At 46.1% G+C, this 24,655-nt stretch overlaps 1 protein-coding gene across 1 annotated transcript in view; it reads left to right on the forward strand.

Moving 5' to 3' along the window:
• The window catches only part of LOC135521118 (NALCN channel auxiliary factor 1-like), a 275,665-nt gene that overhangs the window by 13,758 nt on the left and 237,252 nt on the right, over positions 1 to 24,655 (forward strand). The gene's annotated exons all lie outside the window — the stretch shown is intronic.

Here is a 24,655-nt window from a genome sequence, read left to right on the forward strand (position 1 = left end):
AACAAATTAAATGTTATTTGTCACATGCAGACCTCATGCAGGCCTCACTACATTCTGGAGAGCCTTACGGTTGTGGGCGGAGCAGTTGCCATACCAGGCGGTGATACAGCCCGCCAGGATGCTCTCGATCGTGCATCTGTAGAAGTTTGTGAGTGCTTTTGGTGACAAGCCAAATTTCTTCAGCCTCCTGAGGTTGAAGAGGCGCTGCTGCGCCTTCTTCACGATGCTGTCTGTGTGTGTGGACCAATTCAGTTTGTCTGTGATGTGTATGCCGAGGAACTTAAAACTTACTACCCTCTCCACTGCTGTTCCATCGATGTGGATAGGGGGGTGTTCCCTCTGCTGTTTCCTGAAGTCCACAATCATCTCCTTAGTTTTGTTGACGTTGAGTGTGAGGTTATTTTCCTGACACCACACTCCGAGGGCCCTGACCTCCTCCCTGTAGGCCGTCTCGTCGTTGTTGGTAATCAAGCCTACCACTGTTGTGTCGTCCGCAAACTTGATGATTGAGTTGCAGGCGTGCGTGGCCACGCAGTCATGGGTGAACAGGGAGTACAGGAGAGGGCTCAGAACACACCCTTGTGGGGCCCCAGTGTTGAGGATCAGCGGGGTGGAGATGTTGTTGCCTACCCTCACCACCTGGGGGCGGCCCTTCAGGAAGTCCAGTACCCAGATGCACAGGGCGGGGTCGAGACCCAGGGTCTCGAGCTTGATGACGAGCTTGGAGGGTACTATGGTGTTAACTGCCGAGCTGTAGTCGATGAACAGCATTCTCACATAGGTATTCCTCTTGTCCAGATGGGTTAGGGCAGTGTGCAGTGTGGTTGAGATTGCATCGTCTGTGGACCTATTTGCGCGGTAAGCAAATTGTAGTGGGTCTAGGGTATTAGGTAGGGTGGAGGTGATATGGTCCTTGACTAGTCTCTCAAAGCACTTCATGATGACGGAAGTGAGTGCTACGGGGCGGTAGTCGTTTAGCTCAGTTACCTTACCTTTCTTGGGAACAGGAACAATGGTGGCCCCCTTGAAGCATGTGGGAACAGCAGACTGGGATAGGGATTGTTTGAATATGTCCGTAAACACACCAGCCAGCTGGTCTACCCATGCTCTGAGGGCGCGGCTGGGGATGCCGTCTGGGCCTGCAGCCTTGCGAGGGTTAACACGTTTAAATGTTTTACTCACCTCGGGTGCAGTGAAGGAGAGGCCGCATGTTTTGGTTGCAGGCCGTGTCAGTGGCACTGTATTGTCCTCAAAGCGGGCAAAAAAGTTATTTAGTCTGTCTGGGAGCAAGAAATCCTGGTCCGTGACGGGGCTGGTTTTCTTTTTGTAATCCGTGATTGACTGTAGACCCTGCCACATACCTCTTGTGTCTGAGCCATTGAATTGAGATTCCTACTTTGTCTCTATACTGATGCTTAGCTTGTTTGATTGCCTTGCGGAGGGAATAGCTACACTGTTTGTATTCGGTCATGTTTCCGGTCACCATGCCCTGATTAAAAGCAGCGGTTCGCGCTTTCAGTTTCACGCGAATTCTGCCATCAATCCACGGTTTCTGGTTTGGGAATGTTTTAATCGTTGCTATGGGAACGACATATTCAACGCACGTTCTCACCGGGGGCAAACTACCTGCCCTCCAGGACACCTACACCACCCGATGTTACAGGAAGGCCATAAAGATCATCAAGGACAACAACCACCCGAGCCACTGCCTGTTCACCCTGCTATCATCCAGAAGGCGAGGTCAGTACAGGTGCATCAAAGCTGGGACCGAGAGACTGAAAAACAGCTTCTATCTCAAGGCGATCAGACTGTTAAACATCCACCACTAACATTGAGTGGCTGCTGCCAACACACTGACTCAACTCCATCCACTTTAATAATGGAAATTGATGGGAAATGATGTAAAATATATCACTAGCCACTTTAAACAATGCTACCTAATATAATGTTTACATACCCTACATTATTCATCTCATATGTATACGTATATACTGTACTCTATATCATCTACTGCATCTTTATGTAATACATGTATCACTAGCCACTTTAACTATGCCACTTTGTTTACATACTCATCTCATATGTATATACTGTACTCGATACCATCTACTGTATCTTGCCTATGCCGCTCTGTACCATCACTCGTTCATATATCTTTATGTACATATTCTTTATCCCCCTACACTTGTGTGTATAAGACAGTAGTTTTGGAATTGTTAGTCAGATTACTTGTTGGTTATTACTGCATTGTCGGAACTAGAAGCACAAGCATTTCGCTACACTCACGTTAACATCTGCTAACCATGTGTATGTGAGAAATAAAATTTGATTTGATTTGATTTCATAAACAACACGTGTAGACTAACAGCGAAATGCTTACTTACTGGTCCTTCTCCAACAATGCAGAGTTAAAGAAAAAATGAATAGAAACAGTTGTTTTTCATGAGCTTTCTCCTATTCTTTTCAACTTTATTTAACTTAGCAAGTCAGTTAAGAACTAATTCTTATTTTCAATGACGCTCCAGGAACAGTGGGTTACTGCCTTGTTCAGGCGCAGAATGACAGATTTTTACCTTGTCAGCTCAGGGATTTGATCTTGCAACCTTTTGATTAGCAGTCCAACGCTCTAACCACTAAACTACCTGCTGCCTATTAGCTGGAGGCTGGTAGGGTTAGTGGGGAATAATAAAGGAACATATATTGAAAAAATAGATGTATATATATATGTACAGTACCAGTCAAAAGTTTGGACACACCTACTCATTTCAGGATGTTTATTTTTTTGTACTATTTTCTACATTTTAGAACAATAGTCAAGACATCACAACTATGAAATAACACATATGGAATCATGTAGTAACCAAAAAAAGTGTTAAACAAATCAAAATGTATTTTAGATTCAAGACTCTTCAAAGTAGCCACATTTTTCCTTGACGACATCTTTGCACACTCTTGGCATTCTCTCAACCAGCTTCATGAGGTGGTCACCTGGAATGCATGTCAATTAACCAGTGTGCCTTGTTAAAAGTTAATTTGTGGAATTTCTTTCCTTAATGCATTTGAGCCAATCAGTATACAGAAGATTGCACTATTTGGTAAAAGACCAAGTCCATATTATGGCAAGAACAGCTCAAATAAGCAAAGAGAAATGATAGTCCATCATTACTTTAAGTCAGTCAATCCGGAAAATGTCAAGAACTTTGAAAATTTCTTCAAGTAGTCGCAAAAACCATCAAGTGCTATGATGAAACTGTCTCTCATGAGGACCACCACAGGAAAGGAAGACACGGAGTTACCTTTACAGCAGAGGATAAGTTCATTACAGTTACCAGCCTCAGAAATCGGCAATTAACTGCATCTCAGATTGCACCTCACAGAGTTCAAGTAACAGACACATCTCAACATCAACTGTTCAGAGGAGACTGCGTGAATCAGGCATTCATGGTTGAATTGCTGCAAAGAAACCACTACTAAAGGACACCAATAAGAAGAAGAAACTTGTTTGATCCAAGAAACACAAGTAATGGACATCAGACCGGTGGAAATCTGTCCTTTGATCTGATGAGTCCAAATTTGAGATGTTTGGTTCCAACTGATGTGTCTTTGTGAGACGCAGAGTAGGTGAACTGATGATATTTCCATGTGTGGTTCCCAACGTGAAGCATGGAGGAAGAGGTGTGATGGTGAGTTCGTGCTTTGCTGGTGACACTATCTGTGATTTATTTATAATTCAAGGCACATTTAACAAGCATGGCTACCACAGCATTCTGCAGTGATACACCATCCCATCTGTTTTGTGCTTAGTGGGATTATCATTTGTTTTTCAATAGGACAATGACCCAACACACCTTTCAGGCTGTGTAAGGGCTATTTGACCAAGAAGGAGAGTTATGGAGTGCTGCATCAGATGGTGTGGCCTCCACAATCACCCGACCTCAAACCAATTGAGATGGTTTGGGATGAGTTGGACCGCAGAGTGAAAGAAAAGCAACCAACAAGTGCTGAGCGTATGTGGGAACTCCTTCAAGACTTTTGGAAAAGCATTCCAGCATAAGCTGGTTGAGAGAATGACAAAAGTGTGCAAAGCTGTCATCAAGGAAAAAGGTAGCAACCTTGAAGAATCTCAAATCTATTTGGATTTGCTTCATACTTTTTTGGTTACTACATGATTCCATATGTGTTATTTCATAGTTTTGATGTCTTCACTATTATTCTACAATGTAGAAAATAGTACAAATAAAGAAAACCCCTTGAATGAGTAGGTGTGTCCAAACTTTTGACTGGTACTGTATGTGTGAGTTTGTGGGTAGAGTAAAATGTGTTTTTATAGAGTCAGTACAAGAGAGTTTGATTAGCTATTTAGCAGTCTTGTTTAACAGTGTTATTGCTTGGGGGTAGAAGCGGTTACGGGTTCTGTTGGTTCAAGACTTGGTCCACTGGTACCGTTTGCCGTGCGGTATCTGTGAGAACAGTCTATAGCCTGGGTGGCTGGAGTCTTTGACAATTATTTGGACCTTCCTCTGACACCGCCTGGTATAGAGGTCCTGGATGGCAGGACACCCTCTGTAGCGCCTTGCGGTCAGGTGCCTTGCAGTTGCCGTACCAAGCAGTGATGCCCTCTTCACAGCTGTGTGGGTGTGTGTGGACCATGTTAATCAAATCAAATCAAATCAAATTCTATTTGTCACATACACATGGTTAGCAGATGTTAATGCGAGTTTAGCGAAATGCTTGTGCTTCTAGTTCCGACAATGCAGTAATAACCAACAAGTAATCTAACTAACAATTCCTAAACTACTGTCTTATTCACAGTGTAAGGGGATAAATAATATGTACATAAGGATATATGAATGAGTGATGGTACAGAGCAGCATAGGCAAGATACAGTAGATGGTATCGAGTACAGTATATACATATGAGATGAGTATGTAAACAGTGGCATAGTTAAAGTGGCTAGTGATACATGTATTTCATAAGGATGCAGTCGATGATATAGAGTACAGTATATACAGTCATTGTTCCAAGATGGCGTAGCAGTAAGTCGTCCTGTCGTATCGTCTCTCTGTAAATATCGTCTCTTTTTCATTTTAGATATTTTTCTTTGCATATCTTTAAAAACATTTTTGCTCGCTTCCAAATACTCTCCTGCAACCCGCCTCACCCAATGTAGCTACTTTTCCTAAAGTATTTATATTTACTTCGGAACCGGAACCCCTCAACTGAAGCTAGCCAGCTAACCACCTGCTATGCTAGCGGTCTTCAGCTAACCGGTCATCAGCTAACCCTTAGCTCGAAAAGCTCTCGCCAGTTCAAACAACGCGACGCTAACCAGAGCATAACGGACCTATTTATTTTTTTTAACCCCGGATTCCCACCGCAAACGGAACATCTTTCAGCTGGATCTTCACAACTAGCTATCAAGCTAAACCGCAACCCTGGTTGATTACTCCTGGCCAGCGTTTCCACCCATGTAGCTTGAAGCTAGCCCGGCCAGAGCTCCTGTGCTCATAGTATACTCCTGGGCTACAATACCCGGACCCACGACCGGTCTATCGATGTCACTGCATGAAGAGGAATAAACAGACTCACCCCATCGCGACGCCCTCCAAAGGTGAACTCTCTAGCCCTCGCTATCTCCTTGCTTGCTAATTCGGCATGCTAGCTACTAGCTTGTTTAGCCCAGGTCCGCTAACTACTACCTTGTTTACCCCGGCCTGCTAATCTGCTAGCACAGGCCTGCTAATCTGTTAGCTTGTTAGCACAGGCCTGCTAACCGTCTGCATTGCCGAGTCCCAAACACGCAGTGGCCCATATGTACTTTCTATCTCTTCCCGATGTTTTATTTTTTTTATACCTTCCGGAAACCTGCCTCAACCAATGTGATACGGAATCGCTATTATTTTTATTTTTTAGAACACACTCAAGAACCTCCAGAAGCTAACCAGCTAACTAGCTACAAGCTATTTAGTCATTGTTAGTTTTTTAACCTGGATACATTTACATTACATTTACATTTAAGTCATTTAGCAGACGCTCTTATCCAGAGCGACTTACAAATTGGTGAATTCACCTTCTGACATCCAGTGGAACTCGCCAGTCCAGCCCCCCTGCCCCATGGACTCTGATCACTTGGCTACATAGCTGATGCACGCTGGACTGTCCATTAATCACGGTACTCCATTCTGCTTGTTTGTTTTATCTGTCGGCCTCGTTGCCTAGTCAATGCCATTTTACCTGCTGTTGTTATGCTAGCTGATTAGCTGTTGTTTCACCCACTGTTTTAGCTAGCTTTCCCAGTTCAACACCTGTGATTACTGTATGCCTCGCTGTATGTCTCTCTCAATTGTCAATATGCCTTGTATACTGTTGCTCAGGTTAGTTATCATTGTTTTAGTTCACAATGGAGCCCCTTGTCCCACTCCTCATACCCCTGATACCTCCTTTGTCCCACCTCCCACATATGCGGTGACCTCACGCATTACAACCAGCATGTCTAGAGATAAAACCTCTCTCATCATCACCCAGTGCCTGGGCTTACCTCCACCGTCCCCGCACCCCACCATACCCCTGTCTGCGCATTATGCCCTGAATATATTCTACCATGCCCAGATACCTGCTCCTCTTATTCTCTGTCCCCAACACTCTAGGCGACCAGTTTTGATAGCCTTTAGCCGCACCCTCATATTACTCCTTCTCTGTTCCGCGGGTGATGTGGAGGTAAACCCAGGCCCTGCATGTCCCCAGGCACCCTCATTTGTTGACTTCTGTGATCGAAAAAGCCTTGGTTTCATGCATGTCAACATCAGAAGCCTTCTCCCTAAGTTTGTTTTACTCACTGCTTTAGCACACTCTGCTAACCATGATGTCCTTGCAGTGTCTGAATCCTGGCTCAGGAAGGCCACCAAAAATTCTGAGATTTCCATACCCAACTATAACATCTTCCGTCAAGATAGAACTGCCAAAGGGGGAGGAGTTGCAGTCTACTGCAGAGATAGCCTGCAAAGTAATGTCATACTTTCCAGGTCCATACCCAAACAGTTCGAACTAATTCTGAAAATTACTCTCTCCAGAAATAAGTCGCTCACTGTTGCCGCCTGCTACCGACCCCCCTCAGCTCCCAGCTGTGCCCTGGACACCATTTGTGAATTGATTGCCCCCCATCTAGCTTCAGAGTTTGTTCTGTTAGGTGACCTAAACTGGGATATGCTTAACACCCCGGCAGTCCTACAATCTAAGCTAGATGCCCTCAATCTCACACAAATCATCAAGGAACCCACCAGGTACAACCCTAACTCTGTAAGCAAGGGCACCCTCATAGACGTCATCCTGACCAACTGGCCCTCCAAATACACCTCCGCTGTCTTCAATCAGGATCTCAGCGACCACTGCCTCATTGCCTGTATCCGCTACGGTGCCGCAGTCAAACGACCACCCCTCATCACTGTCAAACGCTCCCTAAAACACTTCTGTGAGCAGGCCTTTCTAATCGACCTGGCCCGGGTACCCTGGAAGGACATTGACCTCATCCCGTCAGTTGAGGATGCCTGGTCATTCTTTAAGAGTAACCTCCTCACCATTTTAGATAAGCATGCTCCGTTCAAAAAATGCAGAACTAAGAACAGATACAGCCCTTGGTTCACTCCAGACCTGACTGCCCTCGACCAGCACAAAAACATCCTGTGGCGGACTGCAATAGCATCGAACAGTCCCCGCGATATGCAACTGTTCAGGGAAGTCAGGAACCAATACACGCAGTCAGTCAGGAAAGCTAAGGCCAGCTTCTTCAGGCAGAAGTTTGCATCCTGTAGCTCCAACTCCAAAAAGTTCTGGGACACTGTGAAGTCCATGAAGAACAAGAGCACCTCCTCCCAGCTGCCCACTGCACTGAGGCTAGGGAACACGGTCACCACCGACAAATCCATGATTATTGAAAACTTCAACAAGCATTTCTCAACGGCTGGCCATGCCTTCCGCCTGGCTACTCCAACCTCGACCAACAGCTCCGGCCCCCCCGCAGCTCCTCGCCCAAGCCTCTCCAGGTTCTCCTTTACCCAAATCCAGATAGCAGATGTTCTGAAAGAGCTGCAAAACCTGGACCCGTATAAATCAGCTGGGCTTGACAATCTGGACCCTCTATTTCTGAAACTATCCGCCGCCATTGTCGCTACCCCTATTACCAGCCTGTTCAACCTCTCTTTCATATCGTCTGAGATCCCCAAGGATTGGAAAGCTGCTGCAGTCATCCCCCTCTTCAAAGGGGGTGACACCCTGGACCCAAACTGTTACAGACCTATATCCATTCTGCCTTGCCTATCTAAGGTCTTCGAAAGCCAAGTCAACAAACAGGTCACTGACCATCTCGAATCCCACCGTACCTTCTCCGCTATGCAATCTGGTTTCCGAGCCGGTCACGGGTGCACCTCAGCCACACTCAAGGTACTAAACAACATCATAACCGCCATCGATAAAAGACAGTACTGTGCAGCCGTCTTCATCGACCTTGCCAAGGCTTTCGACTCTGTCAATCTCCATATTCTTATCGGCAGACTCAGTAGCCTCGGTTTTTCGGATGACTGCCTTGCCTGGTTCACCAATTACTTTGCAGACAGAGTTCAGTGTGTCAAATCGGAGGGTATGCTGTCCGGTCCTCTGGCAGTCTCTATGGGGGTGCCACAGGGTTCAATTCTCGGGCCGACTCTTTTCTCTGTATATATCAATGATGTTGCTCTTGCTGCGGGCGATTCCCTGATCCACCTCTATGCAGACGACACCATTCTATATACTTTCGGCCCGTCATTGGACACTGTGCTATCTAACCTCCAAACGAGCTTCAATGCCATACAACACTCCTTCCGTGGCCTCCAACTGCTCTTAAACGCTAGTAAAACCAAATGCATGCTTTTCAACCAATTGCTGCCTGCACCCGCATGCCCGACTAGCATCACCACACTGGATGGTTCTGACCTTGAATATGTGGACACCTATAAGTACCTAGGTGTCTGGTTAGACTGCAAACTCTCCTTCCAGACCCATATCAAACATCTCCAATCGAAAATCAAATCAAGAGTCGGCTTTCTATTCCGTAACAAAGCCTCATTCACTCACGCTGCCAAGCTTACCCTATTAAAACTGACTATCCGACCGATCCTCTACTTTGGCGATGTCATCTACACAATTGCTTCCAACACTCTTCTCAGCAAACTGGATGCAGTTTATTACCGTGCCATCCGTTTTGTCACTAAAGCACCTTATACTACCCACCACTGCGACTTGTATGCTCTAGTCGGCTGGCCCTCGCTACATATTCGTCGCAAGACCCACTGGCTCCAGGTCGTCTACAAGGCCATGCTAGGTAAAGCTCCGCCTTATCTCAGTTCACTGGTCACGATGGCAAAACCCATCCGTAGCACGCGCTCCAGCAGGTGTATCTCACTGATCATCCTTAAAGCCAACACCTCATTCGGCCGCCTTTCGTTCCAGTACTCTGCTGCCTGTGACTGGAACGAATTGCAAAAATCGCTGAAGTTGGAGACCTTTATCTCCCTCACCAACTTCAAACATCAGCTATCTGAGCAACTAACCGATCGCTGCAGCTGTACATAATCTATTGGTAAATAGCCCACCCATTTTCACCTACCTCATCCCCACAGTTTTTATTTATTTACTTTTCTGCTCTTTTGCACACCAATATCTCTACCTGTACATGATCATTTATCAATCCAGTGTCACTATTGTAAAGTGGCTGTTCCACTGGATGTCAGAAGGTGAATTCACCAATTTGTAAGTCGCTCTGGATAAGAGCGTCTGCTAAATGACTTAAATGTAAATGTTAATCTGCAATATTGTAATTATTCGCCTACCTCCTCATGCCTTTTGCACACATTGTATATAGACTCCCCCTTTTTTTCTACTGTGTTATTGACTTGTTAATTGTTTACTCCATGTGTAACTCTGTGTTGTCTGTTCACACTGCTATGCTTTATCTTGGCCAGGTCGCAGTTGTCAATGAGAACTTGTTCTCAACTAGCCTACCTGGTTAAATAAAGGTGAAATAAAATAAAATAAATAAATACGTATGCATATGAGATGAATAATGTAGGGTAAGTAACATTATATAAGGTAGCATTGTTTAAAGTGGCTAGTGATATATTTACATCATTTCCCATCAATTCCCATTATTAAAGTGGCTGGAGTTGAGTCAGTGTCAGTGTGTTGGCAGCAGCCACTCAATGTTAGTGGTGGCTGTTTAACAGTCTGATGGCCTTAGTGATCTGGACACCAAGAAACCTGAAGCTCTCGACCTACTCCACTACATCCCCAACAGTGTGGATGGGGGCGTGCTCTCAGCTCTGATTCCTGTAGTCCACGATCATCTCCTTTGTCTTGATGAATTTGAGGGAGAGGATGTTGTCCTTGCACCACACACACACAGAGAGAGAGACAGAGACAGAGACAGAGACAGAGAGAGAGAGAGAGAGAGAGAGAGGGAGATAGAGAGGGAGTTTTAAATACTCTTTATTGGGTCTGGGGGCCCACTACACAATAAATACTTATACAAAACCACAGTTACACATCAATTAAAAACACAACTCCAATTCCTCCTCCACAGTAACTACACACAACAGCCTCTGAATACCCCAAATATTCAAAAACAGATCAATATTTTTGACAAGTTTATAATAGGCAAACTCAACCCTTAGTCTCGCTGCCAACATTCCCTCCAGCATTCCCACCACATCCACAGACCCCTGTCCCCGTATACTGTTCTTTCGGGTCTTCCATATCACTAATTTTGCTGCCCCTAACACAAAATTAAGCAACACAACTACACCCTTTTGACTGAAACTGTACTTTGGCCCAAATATATACAGTTGGGAAGAGAAAACCTCTCCCAACGTTGAGAACCAATCAGTGATCAGTTCAATCATCCCAACCAACCTGGGACACAGTAAAAACATATGTGCCAGAGATTCAGACTCAGCACAGAATGGACACCCCTCTCCAACAGTAGGATCCAGGTGTACCAGATGCATGTTGGTGGCTATAGCTCCATGTATTTTCCTCCATTGGAGGTCAGCTGTCCTCTTATCAATAGGCAGTTTATATAATGATCGCCAACAGCCTTTTGGAGAGGCACCTGGACCAAGCACATCCGCCCACCTCATTGATTTTACCCCTTCCAGGGAAGAGGCATGGGACACCTTTACACATGTTCTGTACATGGCCTTCTTTCCCACCTCCTTGAACTCCCCCAGCTCCGGTGTATCGAAGGAAAGCAGCATCCCCACGTCCTCTTCAAATGCCCCCATCGCAGCACTAACATTCAGTGCAGGGAACACATAATCCAAACCCTCCTTCCACCAATCAGAATTGGAAGTGTCATTCACATACTGCAGATGAAGCACTGGCAAGGAGTCGCAGACCTCATCGACGACTCAGTAGGCGAGATGATCGGATCCCTGCTCTTTCTCCCAGCTCCTCCAACGATCTGCTCCTGCTCCGCATCAGATGGCCCAGCTTGGTACACCCCACGCCTAACAGGCATGAACGTAGGCTAGCTGAACCCAGAACACGGGACTGGATGGCAGTGTTATGAAAAAGAGGCCCTTCAAAAAGCCACATCCCTGGTGGCGTGCAGGCCTTACGGGACTTGACAAAGACTCTCCAAGCCTGCATAACAGACTCATAAAATGGAGTCAGGCCAGTCAAATCACCCCCCTCCAGCTTTAAGAGGAAAAGATGCCTGTCTAAGCCCAAACAACCCGCTCTCCTCATCAATGTGTAGGCTGTTTCAACCCAGCTAGAACAGTCTCTGTACAACAATCTCTGGGCTGCTTGGAGCCGGAAAGCCGTGATCCTAGAGAAAATGTCCACCAGGCCTTGCCCACCCTCGTGCAGTGGCAGGTACAGGGCTGCAGCTTTAATCCAGTGTTGTCCAGACCAGAAGAAATTGACAAGGGTCCTCTGAAGCTCTTGTATCAGACCCCTTGGTGGCTGTAAAATCATTAGTCTGTGCCACAGGGTAGAAGCAGCAAGATTATTAGCTACCAGGACCCTTCCCCTATAAGACAGCTGGGGCAACACCCATTTCCACCTTGACAGTCTAGGACACACTTTCTCCGCTACACCCTCCCAGTTCTTTTTCTGAAAGACATCGGAGCCTAGAAAAACCCCCAAAGTCTTCATCCCATCTCTTCCCCATTGAAGCCCCCCTGGTAACCTTGGAGTGGACCCCATCTGAAGCTGACCTGCCCACAGCGCTTCACTCTTCCCCAATTGACTCTAGCTGAGGAGGCCCCCTCATACACCTTTAAAGTGTTTGAGAGAACCTTAACATCCTCACCCCCTGTAATAAAAACTATCACGTCATCTGCATACGCAGACAGTGCTATCGTGGGACCCTTCATTACACCTGGCACAGAGAAACCAGTAAGCTTCACTCTTAAAAAACAAAGCATTGGTTCAATCGCCAGACTATATAACTGCCCTGAAATTGGGCATCCCTGCCTGATGCCCCTTTTTTTTTTTTTTTTTTTTTTTACCTTTATTTAACCAGGCAAGTCAATTAAGAACAAATTCTTATTTTCAATGACGGCCTGGGAACAGTGGGTTAACTGCCTGTTCAGGGGCAGAACGACAGATTTGTACCTTGTCAGCTCGGGGGTTTGAGCACGCAATTTTCTGGTTACTAGTCCAACGCTCTAACAACTAGGCTACCCTGCCGCCCCCATCCCTTTGGACAGGGATGGGGCAACTTAAACCACCACCCACCTTCACCATACACGAGGCTCCAGCATACAGTAAATTCACCCAAGACAGAAAAATATCCCCAAACCCAAAGGCTTTCATTGTTTTAAACAAGTACTGATGGTCCACACGATCAAAAGCCTTCTCCTGATCCAACGAAAGTAAACCCACATTTACATCAGACAGTTTACAAATGTCTAAAACATCTCTTATCATAAACAAGTTGTCAACAATAGAGCGATCAGGTACACAGTAGGACTGGTCCTTGTGGATCAACACTCCCAGATACTCTTTCAACCTGTTTGAGAGACATTTAGAAACAATGTTGTATTCTGCGCACAGCAAAGCAACAGGTCTCCAATTTTTTATGAGATCCAAATCCCCCTTTTTTGGCAACAGTGAAAGCACCGCACGTTGACAGGATACAGGAAGAGAAAAAAAATATTTATAAAACTCAGATGGTAAACCATCGATGCCAGGGGCTCGGCCTGTTGAGAGCTGCATATCTGCTGTGGACAGCTCCTGCAGTGTAATGTCTGCGTCCAATGCAACTCTCTGCTCAGGTCCCAATTGAGGAAGACCATGTAACAACTGTTCAGTACACAGAGAGTCACAATCCTCCGCCTTATAAAGGGATGAGTAGAAATCCACGGCATGTTGACGCATTTCAATATCATTCGTGGTCACCTTCCCATCAGGGAGACGAAGGCAGACCATCTGTTTTCGTTGAAACGTCGACTGTCCTAGGTTAAAAAAAAAGCACTAGGAGCATCCATATCCTTGAGGGAAGCGAAACGAGACCTAATCAAGGCACCCTTCACTCTTTCATGCAGAAACGACCTCAGTTCATGTCTCTTGTCCTGTAAATGCATGACTAGTCCAGGGTCGTTCTGAGTGAGTAGCTTCAATTCAATATACTTGATGTCCTGTTCAAGGGCCTTGATAGTCTCTTTAACTTCAATTTGAGACAGAGCAGTATACTGTTGACAAAATACTCGTATTTGGGTCTTCCCAACCTCCCACCATTGTCTCAAGGACTCAAAATTCCCCTTTATAACCCTCCATTTTTCCCAAAACAACAAAAACCTGTCACAAAACATGACATCATGTAACAATTTAACATTAAAATACCAGTAAGGTGATGACCTTTGTGGACAGGACAAGTGAATAGATGATCAGAGAAACCCACAGGAGTAATGGCACACTTTCCAACCCGACTACAGTATTGCTCAGATACATACAACCTGTCTAACCTTGCTGCACTGACACAACCTTCATTAATTTTTAGCCATGTGTACTGCCTAACTTTCAAATTCCTTACTCTCCACACATCAGAAAGCTCAAACTCAGTTAATAGGCCAGACAGGCAAGTGGCTGACCGCAGGTTAGGTTCTTCAGCGGTGCGATCAACAGTAAAATCCACTGTACAATTCCAGTCACCCCCTAAAACCATACACCCCACTTGGTCACACTGTCTTAAGGTTTCCTTTATTTGATCAAAAACAGCAATATGCTCTGTACCCTCATTAGGAGCATAAACATTCAAAAAAAAAAAAAAAAAACATAACATCCACCTTGACCAATAAAATCCGACCCTTGACAATCTCTGTTGTAGATAACACAGTCACCCCTAAGCCTGAGGAAAACAAGATTGCCACCCCAGCACTTAAATTAGTCCCATGACTGAGTACATGCTGCCCCTCCCACCACATACCCCAGTCAACCTCATTTTCCTGATTGCTATGTGTCTCCTGTAGGAAAACTACATTAAGTATTTTCTGTTTTATTACTTCTAATACCCAAGCCCTCTTATTCATGTCCCTTCCCCCATTAATATTGAGAGAACCTACCCTTAGTACTTCCATGTAGAAAAGAGAAAAGAAAAGCAGAAGAAACCACAGAGAAACCAAGGAGAAAAAAGACCCCCTATGAAGCATGATCATCATCATTATTTTTTTCTTCTTCTCTTAACCTGATTACGTTTCCCACCACCTTTTGATGCTGCAACAGCAGTAATACATTTCCTCAAGCGAAACCGCTTCTTCTCACTCTGCTGGTCTAACCCCACCGTCTTCTGTAACATTACAGCTGACCTCACAAACTTATCAACATCAAAATAATCTGCCAATTTGGCAGATTTCCCAAAAGTCTGATCCAGAAAATCAATTACCTCCTCTAGATCATAAACTGAGTCATCACCAGCAGCTGTCATATCTAAAGAGATCTCCATATCATTATCCTGATCCTCAGCTGAGACCACAGACAACTGACTCCCCTCTACCACATCCCTTTCAACACTCCCCACTTGCACCTCATCACTCGTACCAAGCATCTCCTCCACTACCTGGGAGACTAGCCCCATCTGAACATCACGACTCATAGTGGGCATCTCCTCCACTAACTGGGAGCCTAGCTCCACATGAACCCCAGCACTCGTAGTGGGCACCTCCTCCACTACCTGGGAGCTTAGCTCCACATGAACCCCAGCACTCGTAGTGGGCATCTCCTCCACTACCTGGGAGCTTAGCTCCACATGAACCCCAGCACTCGTAGTGGGCATCTCCTCCACTCCCTGGGAGCTTAGCTCCACATGAACCCCAGCACTCGTAGTGGGCATCTCCTCCACTACCTGGGAGCTTAGCTCCACATGAACCCCAGCACTCGTAGTGGGCATCTCCTCCACTACCTGGGAGCTTAGCTCCACATGAAAACCCTCCTGTACCTCATTAGTCATAGTGGGCATCTCCTCCACTACCTGGGAGCCTAACTCTACATGAACCTCAGCACTCATAGTGGGCATCTCCTCCACTCCATGGGAGCATAGCTCCAGATGAACCCCCTCCTTTACCCCAGCACTCATACTGGGCACCTGCTCACCAGTCTGAGGAACTGGCTCTTCAGATACATCCTTACCTTCTACAACAAAACTTTTCTGTAACATAACATTTCCCTCTAATACAAGCTGAAACCCCGTGCCCTCAACACGGATAACTTGTTCCTCAGCAACAGGTGCTTGTGGCTGCTCTACCGCTGTCGTCTCATCTCTCCCTACATCAGCGGGCCCAGGCGTTACGATGACCACCTGTGCCCTCCCTCTGCCTTCTCCCTTTTCGGGCGAGCATGTCGCTTATGACCAACATCCCCACACTCAAAACACCGTTGACTACCCGTATTAGCATAAGCCATATACATTCTATTTTTTTAAAATTTGACCTTTATTTAACCAGGCAAGTCAGTTAAGAACAAATTCTTAATTTCAATGACGGCCTGGGAACAGTGGGTTAACTGCCTGTTCAGGGTAGAACGACAGATTTGTACCTTGTCAGCTCGGGGGTTTGAACTCACAACCTTTTGGTTACGAGTCCAACGCTCTAACCACTAGGCTACCCTGCCTCATACTTAACTTTAAGAAGTACACCATGCTCAACCATACGATCAACAAGACACTCTTCTTTAAGAAGTACGCGATGCTCAACCATACGATCAACCAGACACTCTTCTTTAAGAAGTACGCGATGCTCAACCATACGATCAACCAGACACTCTTCTTTAAGAAGTACGCCATGCTCAACCATACGATCAACCAGACACTCTTCTTTAAGAAGTACGCCATGCTCAACCATACGATCAACCAGACACTCTTCTTTAAGAAGTACGCCATGCTCAACCATACGATCAACCAGACACTCTTCTTTAAGAAATACGCCATGCTCAACCATACGATCAACCAGACACTCTTCTTTAAGAAGTACGCCATGCTCAACCATACAATCAACCAGACACTCTTCTGTAAGAAGTACACCATGCTCAACCATACGATCAACCAGACACTCTTCTTTAAGAAGTACGCGATGCTCAACCATACGATCTACAAGACACTCTTCTTTAAGAAGTACGCCATGCTCAACCATACGATCAACCAGACACTCTTCTTTAAGAAATACGGCATGCTCAACCATACGATCAACCAGACACTCTTCTTTAAGAAGTACGCCATGCTCAACCATACGATCAACCAGACACTCTTCTTTAAGAAGTACGCCATGCTCAACCATACGATCAACCAGACACTCTTCTTTAAGAAGTACGCCATGCTCAACCATACGATCAACCAGACACTCTTCTTTAAGAAATACGCCATGCTCAACCATACGATCAACCAGACACTCTTCTTTAAGAAGTAAGCCATGCTCACCCATACGATCAACCAGACACTCTTCTTTAAGAAGTACGCCATGCTCAACCATACGATCAACCAGACACTCTTCTTTAAGAAGTACGCCATGCTCAACCATACGATCAACCAGACACTCTTCTTTAAAAAGTACGCAATGCTCAACCATACGATCTACAAGACACTCTTCTTTAAGAAGTACGCCATGCTCAACCATACGATCAACCAGACACTCTTCTTTAAGAAATACGGCATGCTCAACCATACGATCAACCAGACACTCTTCTTTAAGAAGTACGCCATGCTCAACCATACGATCAACCAGACACTCTTCTTTAAGAAGTACGCCATGCTCAACCATACGATCAACCAGACACTCTTCTTTAAGAAGTACGCCATGCTCAACCATACGATCAACCAGACACTCTTCTTTAAGAAATACGGCATTCTCAACCATACGATCAACCAGACACTCTTCTTTAAGAAGTACGCCATGCTCAACCATACGATCAACCAGACACTCTTCTTTAAGAAGTACGCCATGCTCAACCATACGATCAACCAGACACTCTTCTTTAAGAAATACCACCACAGCTTTATTCATCTGGGATGCATAAGCAATATTCTCATAGCCTACCTTCTCTCCTACGACGACCAGAAATTCCTCCACCGTGACAACAGCTTCAGTAACACACCTAAAGCCGTGCCTAAGTGACAGGGACGGCATCCCCAATCGGGCTGCCATCCCCGCCAAAATCAGGGTAATTTCGATACGAAAAACAAAATACTTAATTCTACCACAACAAAAATAATAACCTTAATCATGCACAGAAGAAAACCAAATAAATATCACCAAGAAATAGCAAACTGAAAGAAAGTTTTCAATATCTAACTCTCCACAACACACGCACTCCTTCACTCAAACAATTCCCAGCATGCACCAATCACTCCCAGCATGCAGAGAGGGAGAGAGAGAGAGAGAGAGAGAGAGAGAGAGAGAGAGAGAGAGAGAGAGAGAGAGAGAGAGAGAGAGAGAGAGAAATAGTGAGCGAGAGAGAGAGAGAGAGAGAGAGAGAGAGAAAATATCTGGATAGTGCCCAGTGCCACACAGCAGCAACTAGGAAAAAGGGGCCAATGTCAGCTCCACATATTGTCGCAGCTTTTTGTAACAGATAATTAAGTTCAGCACCTGAGCCTAACTGATCCCAGCCATTTTAATCAGAGGTGTGTGTGTGTGTGTGTGTGGCATTCTCTCCTCCATTATGGACCATTTCAGCCGTAAGTAAACATTTCATGGTAAGGTCTACTCCTGATGCATTCGGTATGTATGAACAGGGTGAGCAAGGGTCAAACATGTTGGCCAGGGCCCGGTCATTGGACAGATACTTACGCAATAAGGCCCGAGGCGGTGTGGTATATGTCCACTTTACCACAGCTAAGGGATACAGCCCTTAGCTGTGGTATATTGGCCATATACCACAACCCACTGAGGTGCCTATTGCTATTATAAACTGGTTACAAACATAATTAGAGCAGTAGAAAAGTGTTTTGTCATACCCAGCCAATCAGCATCCAGGGCTCGAACCACCCAGTTTAAATTTTGTTTGTAGCATGGCTATAATACGTTTGTTGATGCTTGTCCAGTCAGACATACAGTAGCTCATAATAATAGTGATCAACAGTAAAGGCAATAGACTAATCAGCCGCTGGTCTTCTCCAATCTCCAGGTTTTGGGCTGGAGAACAGAGGGCAAAGCCAGCAGCAGCCAATGTATGTGTGTGTGTATTAGACTGTCAAATTAAATCCAGTTTATTGGTAACTTCAATGCGCCTCGAGAAGAATGTTTATCTCGCATAGAACACACAACAACACTGATGAATTCATGTGTGGGCTGAAGCTAAGCACATCCTTACGCCCACGCCTCCATTGCTCCTTCCCTCAGTCACAGAGAATAATCTGATTTTTTAGAGGATGAAAACACAGATGAGTTATGTCAGTGGCTGTATGTGTATGCATGTGTGTGGCTGTGTGTGTGTGAGTGGCTGTGTGTGTGTATGTGTGTGGCTGTGTGAGTGTGTGCCTGCAAATGGCCGTGAGAAAGAGACAGTGATGGCAAGGAATATAGGTGTAGGGACAATGATACAAAGAAAGAGAGGGTGCAATAGATACATAGAGAGGGAGGGAAAGAGAGAGGTGGAGATAGAGAGAGGGAGGGGGCAGTGAGGGTGGGAGAGAGAGAGAGAGAGAGAGAGAGGGGGAGAGAGAGAGAGGGAGGGAAACAGAAAGGGAGAGAGAGAGAGAGAGAGAGAGAGAGGGAGGGGGTATTGAGGGTGGGAGAGCGTGGGAGAGCGAGGGAGAGAGAGAGAGAGAGAGAGAGAGAGAGAGAGAGAGAGAGAGAGAGAGAGAGAGAGAGAGGGAGGGGGCAGTGAGGGTGGGAGAGAGAGAGAGAGAGAGAGAGGGGGAAGTGAGGGTGGGAGAGAGAGAGAGAGGGAGGGAGAGAGAGGGAGAGAGAGAGAGAGGGGGGGGCAGTGAGGGTGGGGAGAGAGAGAGAGAGAGAGGGAGGGAGAGAGAGAGAGAGGGAGGGAGACAGAAAGGGAGAGAGAGAGAGAGAGAGAGAGAGGGAGGGGGTAGTGAGGGTGGGAGAGCGTGGGAGAGCGAGGGAGAGAGAGAGAGAGAGAGAGGGAGGGAGGGAGGGAGGGAGGGAGGGAGGGAGGGAGGGAGGGAGGGAGAGAGAGAGAGAGAGAGAGAGAGAGGCAGGGGGCAATGAGGGTGGGAGAGAGAGGGCCTTTATTGGCATGGGAAACATATGTTTACATTGCAAATGCAAGTGAAATAGATCCTTAACAAATGTGAAATAAACAATAAAAATTAACAGTAAACATTGAGGGGGCTGTGAGGGTGGGAGAGAGAGGGAGAGAGAGAGAGTGAGGGTGGGAGAGAGGGGGAGAGAGAGAGAGAGAGAGAGTGAGGGGGCAGTGAGGGTGGGAGAGAGAGGGAGGAAGAGAGAGAGAGAGAGAGAGGGAGGGGGCAGTGAGGGTGGGAGAGAGAGAGATAGAGAGAAGGGGCAGTGAGGGTGGGAGAGAGAGGGAGGGAGAGAGAGAGAGAGGGGGCAGTGAGGGTGGGAGAGAGGGGAGAGAGAGAGGGTGGGAGAGAGAGAGGGGGCAGTGAGGGTGGGAGAGAGGGAGAGAGAGAGGGAGGGGCAGTGAGGGTGGGAGAGAGAGGGAGGGAGACAGAAAGGTAGAGAGAGAGAGAGAGAGAGTGAGGGGGCAGTGAGGGTGGGAGAGAGAGGGAGGAAGAGAGAGAGAGAGAGAGAGGGGGGGGCAGTGAGGGTGGGAGAGAGAGAGATAGAGAGAAGGGGCAGTGAGGGTGGGAGAGAGAGGGAGGGAGAGAGAGAGAGAGGGGGCAGTGAGGGTGGGAGAGAGGGAGAGAGGGAGAGAGAGAGAGGGTGGGAGAGAGAGAGGGGGCAGTGAGGGTGGGAGAGAGGGAGAGAGAGAGGGAGGGGCAGTGAGGGTGGGAGAGAGAGGGAGGGAGACAGAAAGGTAGAGAGAGAGAGAGAGGGGGCAATGAGGGTGGGAGAGAGAGGGCCTTTATTGGCATTGGAAACATATGTTTACATTGCCAATGCAAGTGAAATAGATCCTTAACAAATGTGAAATAAACAATAAAAATGAACAGTAAACATTGCAAAGGTTCAAAAGAAAAAGAGGAATTTCAAATGTCATAGTATGTATATCTACAGTGCTGTAATAATGTGGAAATAGTTCAAGTTAAAGTTAAACAGGAAAATAAATAAACATAAATGTAGGTTGTATTTACAATGGTGTTTGTTCACACTGGTTGCCCTTTTCTTTGTGGCAACAGGTCAGAAATTGTGCTGCCGTGATGGCACACTGTGGTATTTCACCCAATAGATATGGGAGTTTATCAAAATTTGATTTGTTTTTGAATTCTTTGTGGGTCTGTGTAACCTCAGGGAAATATGTCTCTCTAATATGGTCATAGATTTGGCAGGAGGTTAGGAAGTGCAGCTCAGTTTCCTCCTCATTTTGTGGGCAGTGGGCACGTAGCATGTCTTCTCTTGAGAGCCAGGTCTGCCTACGGCGGCCCTTCTCAATAGCAAGTCTATGCTCACTGAGTCTGTACATAGTCAAAGCTTTCCTTAAGTTTGGGTCAGTCACAGTGGTCAGGTATTCTGCCACTGTGTACTCTCTGCTAAGGGCCAAATAACATTCTAGTTTGCTCAGTTTTTCTGTTAATTCTTTCCAATGTGTCAAGTAATCATCTTTTTGTTTTCTCATGATTTGGTTTGGTCTAATTGTGTTGCTGTCCTGAGGCTCTGTTTGTGTTTGTGAACAGAGCAACAGGACCAGGTTTGTTTGTGGACTCTTCTCCACATTCATCGCTATGTTGGTGATGGCTTTGTTTGGGAACCACATCCTTTTAGGTGGTTGTGAAAAAAGGAAAAAAAAACACAAGGGCCTTCGTCAAGGCCGATACGTCAAGGCCGATACGTCAAGGCCGATACGTCAAGGCCGATACGTCAAGGCCGATACGTCAAGGCCGATACGTCCAGGCCGAAACGTCAAGGCCGACGCGTCAAGGCCGACGCGTCAAGGCCGACGCGTCAAGGCCGACGCGTCAAGGCCGACGCGTCAAGGCCGACGCGTCAAGGCCGACACGCCAAGGCCGACACGCCAAGGCCGAAACGTCAAGGCCGATACGTCAAGGCCGATACGTCAAGGCCGATACGTCAAGGCCGAAACGTCCAGGCCGATACGTCAAGGCCGATACGTCCAGGCCGAAACGTCCAGGCCGATACGTCAAGGCCGATACGTCAAGGCCGATGCGTCAAGGCCGATGCGTCAAGGCCGATACGTCCAGGCCGATACGTCCAGGCCGAAACGTCAAGGCCGATACGTCAAGGCAGATACGTCAAGGCCGAAACGTCCAGGCCGATACGTCCAGGCCGAAACGTCAAGGCCGATACGTCAAGGCCGATACGTCAAGGCCGATACGTCCAGGCCGAAACGTCCAGGCCGAAACGTCAAGGCCGATACGTCAAGGCCGATACGTCCAGGCCGAAACGTCCAGGCCGAAACGTCAAGGCCGATACGTCAAGGCCGATACGCCAAGGCCGATACGTCAAGGCCGATACGTCAAGGCCGATACGTCAAGGCCGACACGTCCAGGCCGAAACGTCCAGGCCGAAACGTCAAGGCCGATACGTCCAGGCCGAAACGTCAAGGCCGATACGTCAAGGCCGATACGTCAAGGCCGATACGTCCAGGCCGAAACGTCCAGGTCGAAACGTCAAGGTCGATACTTCAAGGCCGAAACGTCCAGGCCGAAACGTCCAGGCCGAAACGTCAAGGCCGATACGTCAAGCTTATTAAAGAGCAGTGAACCTCGCAAGAGCAGTGTGTAGGTTTCTTATTTTTTCTCATCTTATTCAACTGTCACCAAGCACCTGCAAAAACGATAGCTCAGATGTCCGAGTGCCTTTTGAAATTTGAATTTTAGGTGGTTGTAGAATTCTGCTCTGCATGATTAGTATTTAGTATTTTTCATTGTACACATTATATTTTAGCAGAATGCTGTATGCAGTCTCAATTTGGTGTTTGTACAATTTTGTGAATGATTTTTTTGGTGAGCGGACCCCAGACCTCACAACCATCAAGGGCAATGGGTTCTACAACTGATTCAAGTGTTTTTTTGCTAGGTCCTAATTGGTATGTCAAATTTTATGTTCCTTTTGATGGCATAGAAGGCCCTTCTTGCCTTGTCTCTCAGATCATTCAAAGCTTTGTGGAAGTTACTGTGGCATGGATGTTTAAGCCGAGATACATACAGTTGTTTGTGTGCTACAGGGCAACGGTGTCTAGATGGAATAAGTATTGGGGGTCCTCGCAACTGGACCTTTTTTGGAACACCATTTTCTTTGTCTTACAGATTTACTGTTGGGGCCCAGGTCTGACAGAATCTGTGCAGAACATCTACAGTAGGTGCTGCTGAAGCACCAGATCATCAGCAAACAGTCGACATTTGACTTCAGATTCTAGTAGTGTGACTCTAGTAGTGCGACTCTAGTTGTGTGACTAGTAGTGTGATTCTAGTAGTGTAATTCTAGTAGTGTGACTCTAGTAGTGTGATTCTAGTAGTGGGACCCTAGTAGTGTGACTCTAGTAGTGTGATTCTAGTAGTGTGACTCTAGTAGTGGGACCCTAGTAGTGTGACTCTACTAGTGTGTCGCCAATTCCTTTATATTTACAGTATGTTGAAGTTGGTTCGGGCTCAAGCTGCATCCCTGTTTCACCGCACGGCCCTGTGAAAAGAAATGTGTGTTTTTTGCCAATTTTAATCGCACACTTGTTGTTTGTATATGGATTTTATGTTGTATGTTTCCCCCCAATCTCCTCTCCCCTCTTCATCTCTATTACTTAGTGTGTTCTCCTATCCCTCTTGAATGTCTCTTTCTTTTCCCCAGATGCTGAATCTCCCCTAAGTGTTTTCTGATGTGTGAAAAGTTCTGCAGAATGCATGGAGGGTTTTTGTAGCTTGTTGAGTCAGTAATATATTATATTACTTCATCTGTCAATGTTGTCTGTGTTGCATCTCATGGATATTTTCTCATCTTTAAAGCTGTTGGTATTATAGAAAGATAATACATTCTATTTCTGTGGTTGGTGTATCATGTAGCATGGTGAAGGCTTTGTTGTCTGTGCATTGACGTGCCTGCGTGTGTGTGTGTGTGTGTGTGATGTGTGTGTGTGTGACGTGTGTGTGATGTGTGTGCGTGTGTGATGTGTGTATGGATGTGGAACTCTTTGTCTCCTTGGTGTGTTTTGTATTAGTCTCTGTTGTGCGAGTCTTGTAGTGTTTTGTATTAGTCTCTGTTGTGCGAGTCTTGTAGTGTTTTGTATTAGTCTCTGTTGTGCGAGTCTTGTAGTGTTTTGTATTAGTCTCTGTTGTTCTGGTCTATCTATGCTGCAGATGCCTTTATACCTTCATTAATAATTGATCAATCATTGATTTGTGAAAACCTTGTGCCTGCTTCAAAAGACCCCCCACTTCTGCCCTCCCTCTTTTAGCAGCACTGCTCTCTACCTCAGCAGCTAAACTACACCTATGGTTGTACAATTCTGGTAATTTACCCCAAATTCCCTGGTTTTCCAGTAATCCTGGTTTAAAGATTCCGGATTTCCTGCCTAATCCCTTCTGATTCTGGAAAACCTGAGAATTTTGGAAGGGTGACCGGAATTTTGCAACCCTAGCTACAACCAATCAACACTATCAGAGAGGAGACCCACTGGTTACAGATGTCAGTTCAACGTCTACTTTTGATTTAAATCAAATCAAATCAAATCAAATTTACTTATATAGCCCTTCGTACATCAGCTGATATCTCAAAGTGCTGCACAGAAACCCAGCCTAAAACCCAAACAGCAAGCAATGCAGGTGTAGATCCACGGTGGTTAGGAAAAACTCCCTAGAAAGGACAGAACCTAGGAAGAAACCTAGAGAGGAACCAGGCTATGAGGGGTGGCCAGTCCTCTTCTGGCTGTGCCGGGTGGAGATTATAACAGAACATGGCCAAGATGTTCAAATGTTCATAAATGACCAGCATGGTCAAATAATAGTAATCACAGTAGTTGTCGAGGTTGCAGCAAGTCAGCACCTCAGGAGTAAATGTCAGTTGGCTTTTCATAGCTGATCATTAAGAGTATCTCTACCACT

This window comes from Oncorhynchus masou, chromosome 29, assembly GCF_036934945.1.
Source record: "Oncorhynchus masou masou isolate Uvic2021 chromosome 29, UVic_Omas_1.1, whole genome shotgun sequence".
Taxonomy (NCBI): Eukaryota; Metazoa; Chordata; class Actinopteri; order Salmoniformes; family Salmonidae; genus Oncorhynchus; species Oncorhynchus masou.